Raw genomic sequence first — 16,765 nt, 5'->3', positions numbered from 1 at the left:
ATCAGCAGTATGTTAACGTCTTTGCTAAATGGTTTGAATCTCATTTTGATACATCAGGAGTGAGAATCTGATGAGCTTGTAGTAGGAAGGGATGTTATGCTATGAAATGGAAAAGTGCCCAAAAAACAACAAATAGGACCTTGAGCACAATTTTGGTAATGATGCATTAGGTGTCATTGTGTCCAGTACTGTAGGGGTCTTGTGAACTGTGGGCAGTTGGACAGATGCCTTACCATGAGCCCATCAGTGTTTTAGCCAAATGAGCTAATGACGAATAAAACCTAATTTCTACATTTGAGGTTACATCTTACCTATATTGGTTATCAAGCTACAGAAATCACTGAGGTATCACATGACAGTGCCCAAATTAACTGTGTATGTGGCGTAGCACAGAATATCCGGGTTATGAAAATCGCTAAAATTGTCAGATATAGCTTAAAAAAAGGGGTAAGGGTAACAATCTTTGGACACACCTAAAGTGAAGGGCAAAATTTGTTACGGGACAGAAGAGCAGCTGAGATAACACCAAAATATAATCAAAATATTTAGACTACAACATTGTGTCCCATTTGTCCCACAGGAACACATTTGTCTACCTCACATTTAGTTTTCTGGGGGATCTGGCCAGCATACTTCTGTGGTGAATCCATGTAGTGACTACAATGCATCAATGATTAAAGTGGCCAACGGCACTACCAAGTATTTATACCAGTGTTTTTGATGGTGGTGTAGTCGTGGTTACTATATACCTATATGTAGATTTAATGCAGAAGCATAAATCTCCCGTAAGCATCATATTCACTGCAGAAGTATAAATTAAGTAGTGGCTGAACAGAAGGAAATGCCTGCTGCCTGGCTCCAAAACCCGGCCTTTAAAAGATTAATCTGCGGTGTTATGTGGTTTTCAAATACGTTTTTGGTTTTTTGCGCACACTTTTAAATTAAAAGAATTCTATATTTCAATCAAGCTGTCTCAGTCTCCGTTAAATTGTATCCAGTGGCTGACAATCACAGCCTTCATTTGATGGCACCGAGCGCTGGTGGCCGTTCTCTGCATCTTTCCTCCTGCGCTTATGTTCGCAAACAAATATCCAATCGCACATGTAGCTGAATTTACAGCCTTAACACCCACTCAGATCACTGAGGTGTCACACTTCACGGCTGCCCCAATTACTTTCAGAGGTAATGTCTACCTCCGCGGGCGCAAACACACAAATATGACCAGCCGTAAAGTTCACCCGCCTCGCATATTTACAGTGCGTATGCCCTCTTATACACAAACACCCTAAGGAATCATTACACTTGAATTAATAATATTCCATCTAATTTTTCCTCAGGCCCACCTACAAATCCCAGCCTCCCCTGAGTGGGGGTGCTGGGTTCAGGACAGAGCTGTTTTTATGGGTTCAACAGGGATACAGACACACTCTGGGCCTACCTTTTATATTCACGATCATGTCCATGTGAGGGGCTGAATGATGTCATACAACACAAGTGCAAGGTCAACAGAGCGGCCGCCTGCGTTTTAGCACAGTTTCACATGCTTTTGGTTATCACTCATTAAGTGGACCCACACCGCTGGTTCGGATGCTGTGTGTGCCTGAGTGATCTGCATTCCTCCCTCCAAGACTTGAATCACAAGCACACTTTAGCTCTCACACCATAAACCATCTGCAGGCTTTATTGATTTGGCGATGAATCAATTAGTGAATTATTTAATTAGCAAAACATTATGGGTCAGTGCAGGGCTGCTCCCACCCCGCAGTGCTCCTGGGTCTCTTTAAATCATTTTGCACATATGTTTGGGACCCGTGTGCGTATGTGCACGTCATCATATCTCTGCAAAAATGACCACACAGAAGTCACGTGGTCTTTGTTTTGGACCTTGAATTCAGACACGATCCCGGGGAGACCTTGTAAAGTCGCCCAGTAAGTTCCTGTTGCCACTTGCCAGATGAGGGCCCGTGTTTCTTTAAAGCTTTATGTGTACAGACTGAAAACTTTTGCTGTCACTCAAGTCCAGATTAGTCTTGGCTGCGGCTGAAAGAGGGAGAAATATGGACATTACGTCTCCCTCGTAGAGTGGATGAGTTACAGCCCGGGCTTGTGATCGGGGCGTCCTTTTGAAGAAGGAGCTTTCTGTGCGCTCATTAATTCATGGGAGTGTTTGGGTTAAAATGCATAATGAGTTCATTAAGGGGGATTGGCGTAATCAAGAAAGGTATTGGCTTAATTACTGGCACAGAGCCAGACCTATCCCTTCTCCCTGAGACCGGCAACCCACCCTGTCCACAGAGCTCACTAATTTAATTAAGTGTACAAAACGGTACACCCTAACGTCGCCCTTGGGGGCAATTATGGCACCAGAGATTGAAAGATCTCCGCCGGGGGTATTTTACTTACTGGCAGGAGATTGCCTGTGTCAGTTAGCTGATTGCATTGATTATATTGATTTGTAACAGCTTTTCGGGTAATTTCATCTGCAAAGGTGAGAGCAACACGTTGGCCCGGGGACTTTTTTATTTATTCTTTTTTTATCTAGACACTGGACTCTTTTGCCAAGTGATTAGATGAAATGGAGCTCCACAATAAGTCTTTTAAAGTGGGAGTTGGGGGAGGTGGATCGATAGTTTTTATTTGCTGTATAAGGTCAACACAGGTCGGATGTTATGAATTATTTTAAAGGCATCACAACTCCTTCACCGGCAGCGTGGCCACCTTGTTGTGGTTGTGCTGAATCTGCAAGAGAGTGGCTTAAATGGGCAGCTATAGGACTGATCTTCAGCTCATAACAGAGACATGTGGGGCAGGTTAGGCTACCCGAGTCAAGCAAACCAGGACACAGAGCTAGGTTGACTCTTTTTAAAGTGCTGGAGAGATACCCCTTACAAGTGCGCATGCTACTTTTTCTTCCTCTTTTTTTCAAGCAAACTCACTGTAGCTTAGCGGACCCTAAATGTAGGAACTTTTAGTTTTAGCCCTCACAACGTGGTTCCAATCTAAAGGGATGACATCTAGAATCACTGCTAAAGCCATATTATTTGATTTACATGCATTGTACAGTTTGCATTTCCATCAAAATTAAGCATGTTCCCACCTCAACATGCAAAGGCCACACAGATAAAGGGCTTAAATTTAGTTTCTGATGTCTTTAAATAAGATAAGAGAAGATAACCTTTATTAGTCCCACACGTGGGAAATTTGTTTATGAGGAGCTGTGTTTGCTCAGTTTTTAGGCAGACATACACAACCTCAGACACACAATGACATCATCTTCACAACTATGTTCTCCAAACTGGGGGATGTCTTGGCTGTTGTAGAAATGCTTCCTTTTCTGTCAATTAAAGAGAAGAATGTGCTCTGACATATTAGTTTTAATTGCAGGCCTATAACCTTTGCTAAGTGTGGCAAAGGTACAAAGAGGCTAACAGTTTGATGAGCAGTTCATCAGCGAGAATTAAGAGGATAGGATGACAAGATAATCCAGAGGTGGCATGGTCATTAAAGGTGGCCAGAGGAGAGCAAATTAGCTGATTAAACAACTTCCCACCCAGCCTGTGTCATGCAAGCAGAAAGGAAGGCCTTCACAGTGATGGACGAGGGGGCGTGGAGGAGGCGTTCATGTCGCTTGCTGGTAGAGTTGTCATCGAGTGAGTGAAGTGTCTTCATCAATTTGGAGCCATTATCATGTCAAAAGGAGAGGGTGGCACTTGCTGGAGGGGAACAGATTGGGGGAGGAGAGACACTGAAAGCCCATCTGCATACTATAAGCTTATTCATTTTCTCTCTCGCACACACACATACTCTCCTTGCTCCTCCAGCCCCTCCTCCCAAGGCAGGCCAGTTTACCGTAAGGCCGTTTAATTTTCCTGAAATAGGGCTGTGACAGCTGTGTCATGCTGATGAGAAGGTGCTGAGAAGAGTGGCAGCCTGTCACATCTCATCTATCTCAGCTCACACTCTGCTGAACTTTTGCTGCCTTCACCTCTCCTCGTTTCGCTTTACTTCTTCTGGGATGTCACACTTTTTTTCTTCTAATGAATGCAGACATGTCAGTCTGTTAAATCTGCTGTTGTGCAAGGGAAGGCTGATTGGTGATTGGCACAGGAAGAGTACAAAAGTAATAAGTGGGAGCTGCTTTTTATTTTACTTGCATAGATTGTTATGGGTCCCTTTATCATCTGACCTGGCTCAATTATGCCAATTGGATATCACAGAGACACAGAGAGGTTGTGGGGACAGCCAAATGAAACGCAGAGAGTGTGTGTGTGCGTGTGTGTATGAAACATGGAGTAAAGACATAGGGAATGAGAGTAGAAAATAGCTTGTTGGTGGAATATGCATCACTTAGCGTGTATTACTTTGCAGAGAGAAGGACAACAATTTAAATGTTAGTGATGTCATTTCCACCCGTCAGTCATGTCAGCGGCGATAAATGTGGAGCCATTACATAAATGAGATGTTGGCGTGACCCTTTCTATGCATGCATGCAGATACACTCACCCGTGTCGCTTTAGTTTTATGTCAATAGTAAACGAGCCTAGAATAGAAAAAAAAAACATCTCTTTTGTTATAAAAGTTGTTTTGCTTTGTTTGTTTGTTTTAAGTGTAAGTCCTAAACCAAAATTGGGTTAGTGGCCGAGATTATCGTCTTGTGTAGTTTTTGGCTATTTGTAAAGTATTTTCAGAGAAAAGCTTATAATACAAAAGAATGTATACTAATACAAAAGTTAGAGGTTTACAAGCAGCAAATATATTTAGAGTTAGGACCAAAAGTTTTTAGGCAATGGCACTTTTTCTTATACTTCTGTCCATCACTACATCATTGCATTTTAAATCAACCAATCAAGATGTGCAGACTTTTAGCTTTCATTTAAAGGGGTTTTGCAAAACGTTTGCATAACTGTGTGGGAGTTACACCCTCGAGCACCACAGGGGATGCACATTGAAAGAGGAGGTATTTGTAACATGGTGGTGGACTAATGTTGCCAATGTTGCCTGTATCAATTAATCTCCATGTTTATTGTGTGAAGTGGGAGTGGTTTTGTGTGTCACATTTGCTGTTTCCCTATGGCTGTGATGGGTTGGACTAATTGAAGGCAGGTGTATTTGATTGCACTGATACTCTAGTCTACTTATAGCCCACACTGCAGACACTGCTGTGATATTGTCTCTCTGTGCAGGTATGTGATATGACCTGGTGTGTTTATGATGGATAGCTTGTTACTCTGTAACTTGTATGATGAAACTGGGTGATATTGTCTCTCTGTGCAGGCCAGGACCTACTACATGCCACAGCCTAAAGGCAGAGTTGAGTTGCTGAGGCACAGTGATTACTGGCATTCTTCTTACAGGGTGGTGGGTCTTGGAAGACAATTGCTGATCCCTGTTAAAGCAGTCAACATGTGAAGTGCAACTGGCTTGTGACATAGCTTGCTCTGGCCTTGAACTGTGTGTTTTATTCTGTACTCAAGTGGGACACTGGACTGTTTTATCCTTCATTTTTGAGTCATTGTATTAATAAATGATCTCTTAGAATTTTGACTGTCATCTTTTGCCTGCGACTGAGACCGTTGGTCAGACCTAAAATCTCTGTGTTGCATACAAACAGCATCAAAGTCACAAAGTTCCCCAACATTCAGTATCCAACAAGTGCAGTGAAGAAAGGTCTTATAAATCCAGTTTTTAGACAATCATGAGCAGTTTCTCTCCTTCTCCATGCTTTCTTTTTTCACATCCCATCATCTGGTCCAAGTTGATCTTGGTTTCATCAGTCTGTTTTGATGGAAAGTCTAATATCGACATACCGTTGTTGAGGGTAACCAGAAGTTTACACGTTGCCTCCTCTAGAGCTTTCTTTGATTTGGTTTTTCTTAAACAAAGAAAGATTTTTACAATCAGCAACTTGAAATATCTTCCAGGTCTTTGTGGCAGAGGTGACCCGTGCATTCCTCCTTTTTACAATATACCAGGTCGTTCATTTGGCCACCCCTTAGGTTTTTGTTTGTTTGTTTTTTATAGTCTTAGCTGTATTAGGTTTTTTTTTTTTGTTGTTTTTTTTGTTTTTTGTTTTTTAAGGTTAATAATGGGCTCCCTCACTTTCATCAACATCTCTTGGGACTTCAAACACAGCTGGAATGTTTGATTTAAAAATGCACTGTGGTTGTGTACAGACACAAAAGCTAGTTACTAGTTAGCTCGTACACGGGCACAAGCTGATCAAACGGTGCACATCCGTTTGAAAGCAGCTTTTGCAATAATTTACAGTAACATGGATAAGTAATTTAATAAGGGTCATCTCCATCAGTCTTCCAATGTGTAGTTAAAACAGCTGAGGCTGCAGTTGTTCTGCTAACCTGTGCTTATTTCTGTGCATATTCAAATACCAGTACCTGTGCCTACATGCGGACACGCAGGTTCAGCCTTCACAAACAGTCGAGTGGAGCCGTTGCGGCTACGCCTCAGCCCGGGACTGTCACTGTTAGTGATCCCAGCCTCTTTGATGCTGTCAGCCAGACAGATTACCCTGCTTTTAACCATCTTTTGAACTAAGCATGCCACACAAAAGCCTGCAGTACACCATCATGCCAGTGCAAACACTTATTCACATTAATGCCATTTTATTCGCTGTCGTTACTTCACAAGTGGAGGAAGGACACATTTGTTCTGAGTCATTATTTAGATATGTCACTCACACTGAAAGCAGGCTGAATTAGAAAAGGTCAACAGTTCAGTGAAAGTATCCATAGCTGAAAGGAGAAAACCATCATCATCATATGTTGATTAGCCAAACACACCTGGGAAAGTATGTTTATTACATCAACAAAAAAACTCCCTTGCTTACAGATCATAATAAGGATAATAATATCATTTTATTCTAAGAGTTGCCAGCTCATCCATCTGCCTTACACTCCACATGCCTTTATAAGACACAACTGCATGTCATCAACAATGCTTTTGTCCTCTCTGTCACTGCACGTTTCTGCAGATGTCTGTGGATGGGAGTTTCATGTTTATGAGCTGCAGGTAGTGGCCTGACCAACCTGCTCAGTGTTTGTTGTCTTTTGTATTTCAGAGGTTTGCTTTTTTCTCTCCTTCCCCTAATCACTTCAACCACTCGAGGCAAATGGTTGTCCTCCATGACCCTGGTTCGACCACCGGGTTTGTTCTTGCTAAAAGTGGTTCTTTTTTCATTTGTTTCATTCAGATTAGTTGTTTATAATGGTTTTTTTTTTCCTTTTTTTGTTTTTTGCAAGAGTAAGAGACATGAAGTTAGAGATACAAACACTTCTTTAGAACATAAAACCATTTTTGTGTCACTTTGCAGTTTTCAGCGCTGAGGTAGGAGGGAAGGGAAGGCAGGGTTGGAAGGTCAGTGTCTCCGCTGCCGGCGGAAGGGAAGCAGTCAGCATAGGTTCGAGTGGGTAAGAAAGGGGGAATTTAATTAGAGCAAGTGCCTGCATCCCCCTCTGGTGTCCTCCTCCGAATTACTATTTGCTGCCAAGGGTTAACTGGCCTGATAAATGGGATCAGTCACACTTGTACACACACATACAAATACAAACACCTGTGCTGTGGAGAGGAGAGGACTAAGGCCTGTATGATACAAACAGAATGAGTGATGATACAAATATCAAAATAGCATGTAGTTCAAACACTGCGTTCACCTAAGCAATGACCTGTTTTGTGTTTGGATCCTATTGAAACCAGATTTTAAATTTCAATCTATCTTTATGCTTAAGGTTAATACGTTAAGCCTTTTATCTTAGTGCATTACTGAAGGCTTGGTCAGTGGTAATCCCAGTTTGTATGCCTGCTGGATTTGAAGACACTTAAGTGGATTTACTAAATGTTAATCAGCCAGCAAATTTTTTACAAGCCTGGATGCTCTTTAAAGCTACTTAATGTTCTTCTGATGGATTTCCAGAACCTTTAGAGTGCCCTCGAACCCTCCGGATCGGGGATGGCTTCCTTCTGTTTATCTAATGAGTTATTTGGACTCAGACTCGAAACCTAATTCTAATCTTGTTAACAACTTCACAAAAAAATTTGCCCATAACCTAAGCGTGGATAGGTCAATGATGACAAATTTCAACATTATCTTGAAGAATTAAGAATTAAGGTCCAGACTTCCTGAGCGGGGCAAAACAGCGCGCGCGTACAATTCCCAAATGCTCATAGGCTTGGACCGTTTTATGGGGATCCTATCCTATGTTTTCCTTTTGTCAATCCCCAAACCTGTTCATTTCAATATCGAGCACTAAAAAAAATTCCTCCCTAAATGTCTGTGCAGTTAGCACTAAGTTGTGTGTCACAAATGTTAGGAAATTAGTTTGCACACATGATTTAAAAATTCTCTTCTCTATATTTTGCACTTTGAGAAAGGATTTCCCAAAAACACATATGCAACAGGGTCAGTCGCAAGATCCCTCGTCTTACAACGTCAGAACCCAGTTTAGGCTAAATCTGGCTGGTAATACCCAAAAGGTCAGAGGCAAGTTTCTACCTCTAGGTCTTTGTCTCTTAACCGTTTCATGTGGCTCTAAGATGTTTGCATCTTCTCCTCCAGGGTCTTCTCTGTGTTATTGTAGGATCTTTACTTTACACTATAAAGCATATTGTTGTGATTTGGTGCTGCATAATTAAAACTAAACTGAAATTGAATTGAAATAATTGAACTTGAGACTTCTGGCCATCATTGAGATTTCATCAGGTGTTTCACTGAGTAAAAAACATCAATTTGAAAAGTGTCCTTGACACTACCTGTCAAAGGTTTGGTGACATTCTTAAACTCAACACACCTCAGTGAATAAATAGGATAGTGTGAAAGGCTGCATTGTGTTTTTTTTTTTTTTTATTCAAAGCAAATATTGTGTCCAATAATAGCTTAGCGTGGTTCCCCTGATAGCAGAACACAAAGTACCTAATGGAAGAATTTATTTCAATACAGCTGTGTTGTAGGGTCAAGCCTGTGGGAGGCAGAGGAGATAGGGGTTAGTGCAGGAAAGGGAGTTATTGCAAGAATATAGGAAGATAGTGAAGGACATTAAAAACAGTTCTGAAAAGATTAGTAAGTGTATCCGTACGTTTATACAATGGATTCATATTTCTACTCAGTCTTAAGTCAATGCAAAAGTTGAATGTTTGGCCACAAGACTGTTTCTATTTCAAAGTGGAAATGCTTTTGTATGTCAGAAGGAACAAAAAAATAAAAAATAAAAATGATACGAGCATTTAGTTGGAAGAAGATTAATGAAATTATCATGTCATTAATCTTTAAAACCTGAAACCTGAAATAGTGAAAGGGGAGCCATATGACAAATTCTGAAAAATTAAAACAAAAGAAAATTAAATTAAATCTTAAATATGCATATATGAAGTTTAATTTATCATATTTGCTACATCTGGCATTTTTTTAGCCAGCAATTTATTCCCAAACACATATTGTGCAATTTATTTAGGTTTTTCAGAGAGAAAAAAATCAGGCTGATGATGTAGGAGTCTCAAAAACTGTATGTATATCATATAAATATGATACACTAGGGGTTAAGGAGATAAACCCTTCATTGGCTTTCCCCAGAAGCCATTTAGCCTAGTTCAGCATGAAATATGAAGTCATGTAAAAGTTAGCCTGGTTCTCTCAAAATCTTTGACATACACAACTGACCAAAACCTCCCAAATGAAGAATTTTATTGATGTGCTCGAACATCTTTACTAAGTCATAATTCAATAAATATTGCAATTTGTATAGTGATTTAAAAATAAATTAGAATACAGGTATATCATGTTCATGTCGGTGCTCTGCAAGTGCTAATATGAAAGCAGGGCTACCATAGCTTAGCATAAAGCTTGCCATAAAGGCTAATAATATACACCTAAATAAATAAATTAATGATGTTAGAACTTTATTTAGTTGTCACTGTCAAGTTGCTGTTGTGTGCATTGCAGCCCACTGCCGCAATGACCCAGCAAAGCTTTAATGACACTTTAAAGGTATGTGTAGAGTGTGGTGTGAGCCTCAGAGTGAGACACAACAAATCCTTTAATTGTAGACTAACCTTTGCTTCGAGACACAGTGTGAGACGAAGCAGAAGACAAATTTCATTCTCTCATCAGGTCAGAACCTCTAACAGACCGGGCAGTTACTATTTCGGTTAGTTCACACACTGAGCGAGTCCCACCATGGCACATTTCCCGAGTCGCAACACGTCAGTACACCAAGAGCAAACAGAATATAACAAACGGCACTAATCTCATAAGACTATTTGTACAAAACCAAATGCCAACAAACATGAGATATTGAAATGTAAATATGGTACATTTTCATTTCCCAGAATCATTTTTAGAATATAAACAGATCAGCACACAAACAGCTGGATTTAAAATTTACACCACACGTCACTAAAATACAACTTACATGAGATAGAATCATAAAGAGTGAAACACAGGATACAATATGAAAGTATACAAGTAAGTTAACCATATAATCTGTTCTAAAATTTAACCAGCAACCAGTGGGACAGTTAGATCAATCATTTGTTGGGAAAAAAGTAAATGTTGGAATTTTGCCTCCAAACAACCACAGTGAAGTTTTTTCAGTCAAACAATCAAGATGTGATTGAAGTGCAGACTTTCAGCTTTAATTCAGGGGGATTATGAAAAGTTCATTAACTGTTTAGGAGTCACAGCAATTTTGGTGCAGGTCTCCTTTTTCTGAGGCTCAAAAGTAAATGGACAGTTCACTGACAAGCAATTTATCATGTCATTACTGGGTTTAGTTCTGATAGCTGCTAGTATGTATCTGTAAAGTCCTCCAAAATTATAGATGAAAATCAGGTGCATCTTCTGGCAATGCCGTGTCTTAACAAAGCTAATCCAGACGCACCCTGGAGTCTAGTCTGGTTGTTCTTCGGGCCTCTCCACAAACTTTCCTAAAATTTGGCCTCTATAGTATGTTGACCTTGCCATGGCAGTGGAAAAATGTCATGCTAAATTCTAACTATCCTACACATTGACTCAAAAGCACAGAGTCTCCAGTTATTTGTGACAGGCTGTGTAAAAGTGATTTAGCCCACCTTAAATATTGAGCATGTGTAATTTACTGAGAGGACGGGCCACCTATTCACCTCTCTAACCTTTGGGCAGTAAATACAACAAATTTGAAGTACAAAGAGTGAAGGCGAGATGAGTCAATGAGGTGCACACACACACACACACACAGATGTTTGTATTTAAACCACTTTACTTGCTCCCTCAAAACGGGTATTGTGTTTGTCAAGAATAAAACTTGAGATTAACCAGGAGAGTGTTTGGTTTGAATGAAAATTTACTTAAAGTCAAAAAGGGCCAAAGCTAAGGTAGATATTTCTGATTTCAATTTTTTATCTAATCTTGTATTTCCAGCTGAATTTATAGAGATCTGTCAAGTGGGAATTTATGGGAGTATTTTGACTGCCAATTCATCAGGCCTGTGCTATTGACCATTCTTTGTCACACCTCTGATAACATTTTGATCAATTCAGAGCCGTTAAAATATACCTTGCTGCTGTGATTTACCTCTACTCCAATTTCAAAGATTGGTCAATCTTGATAGTGACCTGTTAGCCAATTGACAACGTCAATAGACTAAACAGGTCTATTGAACAGTCAAAAGTGACCGATCAATTCATTTCACTTTTTGAAATATTAACTTTGTCCTCACAGAAATCATGTGTTGGGAGGTGACTCTCCTAGTATTAGTCAACAGAAACGCATTTACTTAAAACTTTACCCTCATGCAGGGTCTAATTTGTTGTCCGGGTTACACAGAGTATTCAAAAACTTAGTATGCATGCTTATGAAATAGCAAAACTTACACCTGGCCTCTATTTCCTTTAAGGCCGTCTCCATGTGGACCTCTGCACCACAATGCTTAATTTAGATCACTCTGTGGGGCATGCCATTCTGCCAGTTGCATATGGGATTTTAACATAGGTCTTCATGTTGAGCATCATTATTAGTAATGGCCTGAATCTGGCATGACCCACCTCTCAAAACTGGAAGAGTTCGTCGTCCATAGCCAAAGCCCTGAGGTCTGTATCGTGTCAAATGTGGTGCAAAAAAAACAACAACAACAAGGAGGAGGGTGGTGTGGCCTCAACAACAGCAAGAAGGTCCTGGGTTCAAATCTAGTCTTGGGCCCTGCCTTTAGTTTTTCTGTGTGGAGCATTTTCTCTCCATATCTGTGGGGTTTACTCCAACTTCCTCCCAGGCTGCATGTGGTTAGGTGATTCTAAACTGACTGTGAATGCAAATGTGTGTCTCTGTGAGTTGGCCCTGCAACAGACTGGTGATCTTTCCAGGATGTACTTTGTCTTTTATACTATGACTGTTGAGATAACCTCCAGCCCTCCTGTAACCCTGAATGGGAGTAGAGGATGGATGGACAGTCTATTTGTTTGACAAAAGGCAGCCTGTATCCTTTCATCCATTCTCTTTTTCTTGTCCTTATCAGGGTCACAGGGGCACTGGAGCCTTTCCCTGCGAGATGCAGGTACACCCTGCACAGGTCACAAATCTGACAATAACACATAATGACAAACAACCATTCACACTCTCACCCACAGACAATTTAAAAATCACCAATTAACCTAACCCCACTAATTACATGTCCTTGGACCGTGGGAGGAAGGTACCTGGAAAGAACTCACATATACACAGGCAGAACATGTAAACTCCACAGAGAAAGGCATGACGGTGGAGTCTATCTCTGGAGTTTTGTGCTGTGAGGCAACACTGCGAGCCATCACACCATTGTGCTGCCTGCAGGCCACATCCTTTGAAAGGAAAAAAAAAAATGTCAAAGTTGATTATTCAAGCTCATAAATTGATCTAAAAAGAGGGTTGACTTTATCTTTATGGCACTTAAAAGGTGACAGTAATTTATGTTTGTTCATTTTCATTTGAATTCTGTTCTTCTATATGCAAACCAGAAAAAAATCGGTTTGGGTCTTGTGAAGTTTCTTTTGAAACAGACTTCTCACACATACAACCTCTTTCCAAAGTGCTTTTAATGTCAGTGTGGAATTCGAATGTAAAGAGTCTGAATTGGGGATTTCCAATCCTATGGCCAACTGACTGAGAAAATAGCACCTCCTCTGTCAAACATGGTGTAGGGTCGCTTATGGCTGTTGGTGGTTTATGGGACGCTGGCATTTACAAATGGTTTAACAGCTGAGAGGGGAACAGCAGAATTACTGCTTAATATTCATAATATCTAAACCGAAAAAAAGAGCATGATGGAAAAAAAAAAGAGTCAACTTAATATTTTTAGCATATTTCAAATACATTTTCTGCAAATGAAAAAACCTTCAGTATCCGGTATGTTGCTCTCATATCTCCAGCTGCTCTTCTGCGGTTCGCCTTCAATAACCTTTGGTTACAGTTAACATGCAAATTGGGCAATAAGAAGCTATTACCTGATTGTTAATGGCAGCAGGCGGCTTCCTCACAGCGGAAAGAATGGCAGAAGAATTGCTATCAGGAGCAATGAGCTGCATCTCTAAAAGTGCAATTAGATGTAGATTTATATGTCACTTTCGACAACAGAGAATTGCTTACAGTGGTGGTAAAGACACAAAAATTTATAACATAGTTGAAACTGAATTGATCTGTAGAGGCGGAAAACCAAAAGCACAAACCGCCAGCTGGCGGAGATCTTCAAAGCTGAATATCCTCATAAGTGGCCTGATAATGCACGGCGGAGAGGGCTGGTGAGATAGCAGGGTGAAAGTAATGATGTCTTGTTGTGGCTGATAAGGTGACTTTATCTCCTATCTCCCATATCTATGCACAATGGGGCCCTTGTATGGGTGATAGTAAAACATGGGGCTGTTAGATGGAACAACCCATTAAATGGCCATAAAAGTCGCACTGGACTGGATAATGTGAAAGGAAGCTTTGTTTTCCATTGTGGAATAATGAAACAGGTGAGCAGGGAAACAGACTGAAGAGTCATAAGGTTGGAATTCCCCGAATCAGACTCTTCATGAATTAAGCCTCTGAAGCCGATGTCTCTTGTTGTTTTATCAGATATCTCCGCATTTCAAGCCATTAATCGCCTAAGATCAAACTGGAATGGTGCAAAGGGGCTATTCAGATCAGGCTGTAATTATTATTATCTATTTTTGGAGATCTTTATGTTGCACATTTTGCATATGTGGTGCTCAAAAGGTGTTACCTAACCTAAAAGCCAGATAATGGTGTTAGAGCTATCACATGTCAAATCATATTAATCTGTGGTCCATGTATTTAAGGCCTCTTGTAGACTGATTATATCTAAATATGGAGAGTTTTCATTATCCAGGTCCAGATGGGTGGTAGTTTCTAACAGTGGATTGAATGTGATTGCATTCACACTTTTCTTAACCTGATAGTGCTGGGATTGGTCAGCTGTGAAGTGGTGAGAGCAGAGCCAATAATTGCACTGTGATTCATCCCAAATCAGTCTAAATGTTGCCCACTGGAAAACATTGACCTGTGGAAAAATTTTGGTATAAACTAGTTTTGATCATAACCCAGACCTCAGGCCTTAAAGCAATGGATCAGTTTAGAAAAAGCAGGGGTTTAAAATAAGTATTTTTCTAGGGAACAGTTATGGTGATGGCATACTGTCGTCTGGTAACATGAAACAAAGCTTGGCTTCCAGCGCAGCCTCCTACTTATGCAGACTTTGTTGATCACTTTCATCCTTTGCGCCTGTCATAGTTAATGCAGATCTTTCTTCTCAGTGGGAGCTTAACAGCATCCTCTGACGCTGAACATTTTAAGAAAATGTGAAAGTGCTAAAAGATGCAGTTCTGCTAATGGCTACTTGAGGATCTCCAAAATCAGGCCAACACCGAATAACTGTGTTAAAAATGCACAAATATACAGTAGAAAAATATATGACCTTACAACTCCCTGGGTCAAATTATATTAGGGTGTAAGGTCAGCATTTTAAGCCATTAGTTGTCCAGAGTTCTTAATCTCACCTTATATAACCTCTGAACTGTGGTATTGGTACCATTAAGAGCATTTTATTGCACTTATCAGAGAGATAATAGGGCTCAAAGCAAACCCGTACATGCTGTCACATTAAATATTTTGGGTCTGTTTGTGTGATGAATGAAACTGACCAAGTTAGCTTTAGTCAGGAGCAGAGATGGGCACTGTAATCTGATTACTTTTTTCAAGTAACTAGTAAAGGGATTACTATTGCAAAAACGGTAATTAGATTACCGTTACTTTCCCGTAGGAACGCTGCGTTACTGCGTTACTAAAACCGTGATTTTTTTGCGAGAATGTCTCATGACAGTGATGTAAGCGAGTGAGCTGTTAGTGACAGCAGCTGTGTGCAGATCAACAATGCATCACATATCGATTGTGGGAGAGAGTATGAGCGTGCAGCGTTTAAAGCGTGGAAGTACTGACCTTACTTTGAGTTTGATTCCATAAAAAGTGACAAAAACATTAGCGTCCATCGTGCGTGGGAAGAAAACTTCTTTTTACAGCGAAAAAAACCCTAAACAAGCACCAAGTGCGCAACGACTTAATGGGAAATTCACAGAGAAACTCGCGGATTCTTCAACTGACCGCGGCACACCTGCACCAGGGTAAACCTCCGCCTACCCTGCTCCTGCTTTACAGGTGAAAATAGAGCAAAAGGACCGCTAGTCTTTGACTTTATTTATTTTCTGCTGTGTTTTACTTGCATCTATTTGAAAGAGTGAGTGTAAACACAAAAAATATTTTATTTTATGTGCTGGAATGTGCAGAAAATAGGTTTAAATGTTAAACTAATTTATTCAAGTCAGAGAATGGTGCATATAATTAAATTTTTGCTTCATGCATAAAGTTAAAAGATTAAAACTGATAAAACAAGTTAAAAAAAAGAGACTTTTCCATTTGATTACATTTTGTATGATGGATTATGCAGAAAAAGTAGAATTGGGCTGAAAGATCTATCACTTTATCACTTCTTCAGGTTGTAAATCTTGTTTTTAAAAAGTAACTAAGTAATTCATTACTTTTGAAAATAAGTAATCAGTAAAGTAACGGGATTACTTTTTTGTGGAAGTAATCAGTAATTAGTTACTGATTACTTTTTTCAAGTAACTTGACCAACACTGGTCAGGAGTTTGGCTAGCAAACCAACATGAGTAATGTAAATTTGGCTAACAGCAAACCTAGCTTGATAATAAAGACTTTATATTGTATAAATTAATAAAGAAAATACTTGAATTGGTTACCATTTCAAGAGGTTTAGGTTATTGTAAGCCTTTTGGTTGTCAAACATTTGCAGAATTGGGGAAATTTCCTGGTTTCCCGAGCAGGAAGTACCTCACACACACTCGCCCTGCTAACTTTCCAATTACGGTCAGTTTGCACCTTCTGTACCAGCCGAGGATGTGATCGTCTTTTCATTTGGCTTCTTTTACTCTTGTCTTAATGGTATATAAAGTGTACGCTAGTTTGCATAAAAACAAAGCTTTCACACAGAAACATCCAAAAGTTCAAAGTTTTTTTTATCATTGCAGTGCATTCCAGCTTTGGCAAACACCTGTGTTATCTCTCTGCTAGACGCTCATAAACATGCTAATGCACAATGAAAGCGAGAGAGAGAGAGAGGAGAGCGAAGGGGCCAAAGTAGCAAAGACAGACAACGAAAGATTCACATCCAGCAGGCTAGATGTCATATGGCAAAGCTCAATATTGGTTAATAAATGAAGGGGGACAGGATACAGA

This window comes from Copadichromis virginalis, linkage group LG1, assembly GCF_057382275.1.
Source record: "Copadichromis virginalis isolate Kocher_CV1m ecotype Utaka linkage group LG1, C_Virginalis_male_GT1.1, whole genome shotgun sequence".
NCBI lineage: Eukaryota > Metazoa > Chordata > Actinopteri > Cichliformes > Cichlidae > Copadichromis > Copadichromis virginalis.
The sequence above is the reverse complement of the archived record's forward strand: the minus strand, read 5'-3'. Positions refer to the sequence as shown.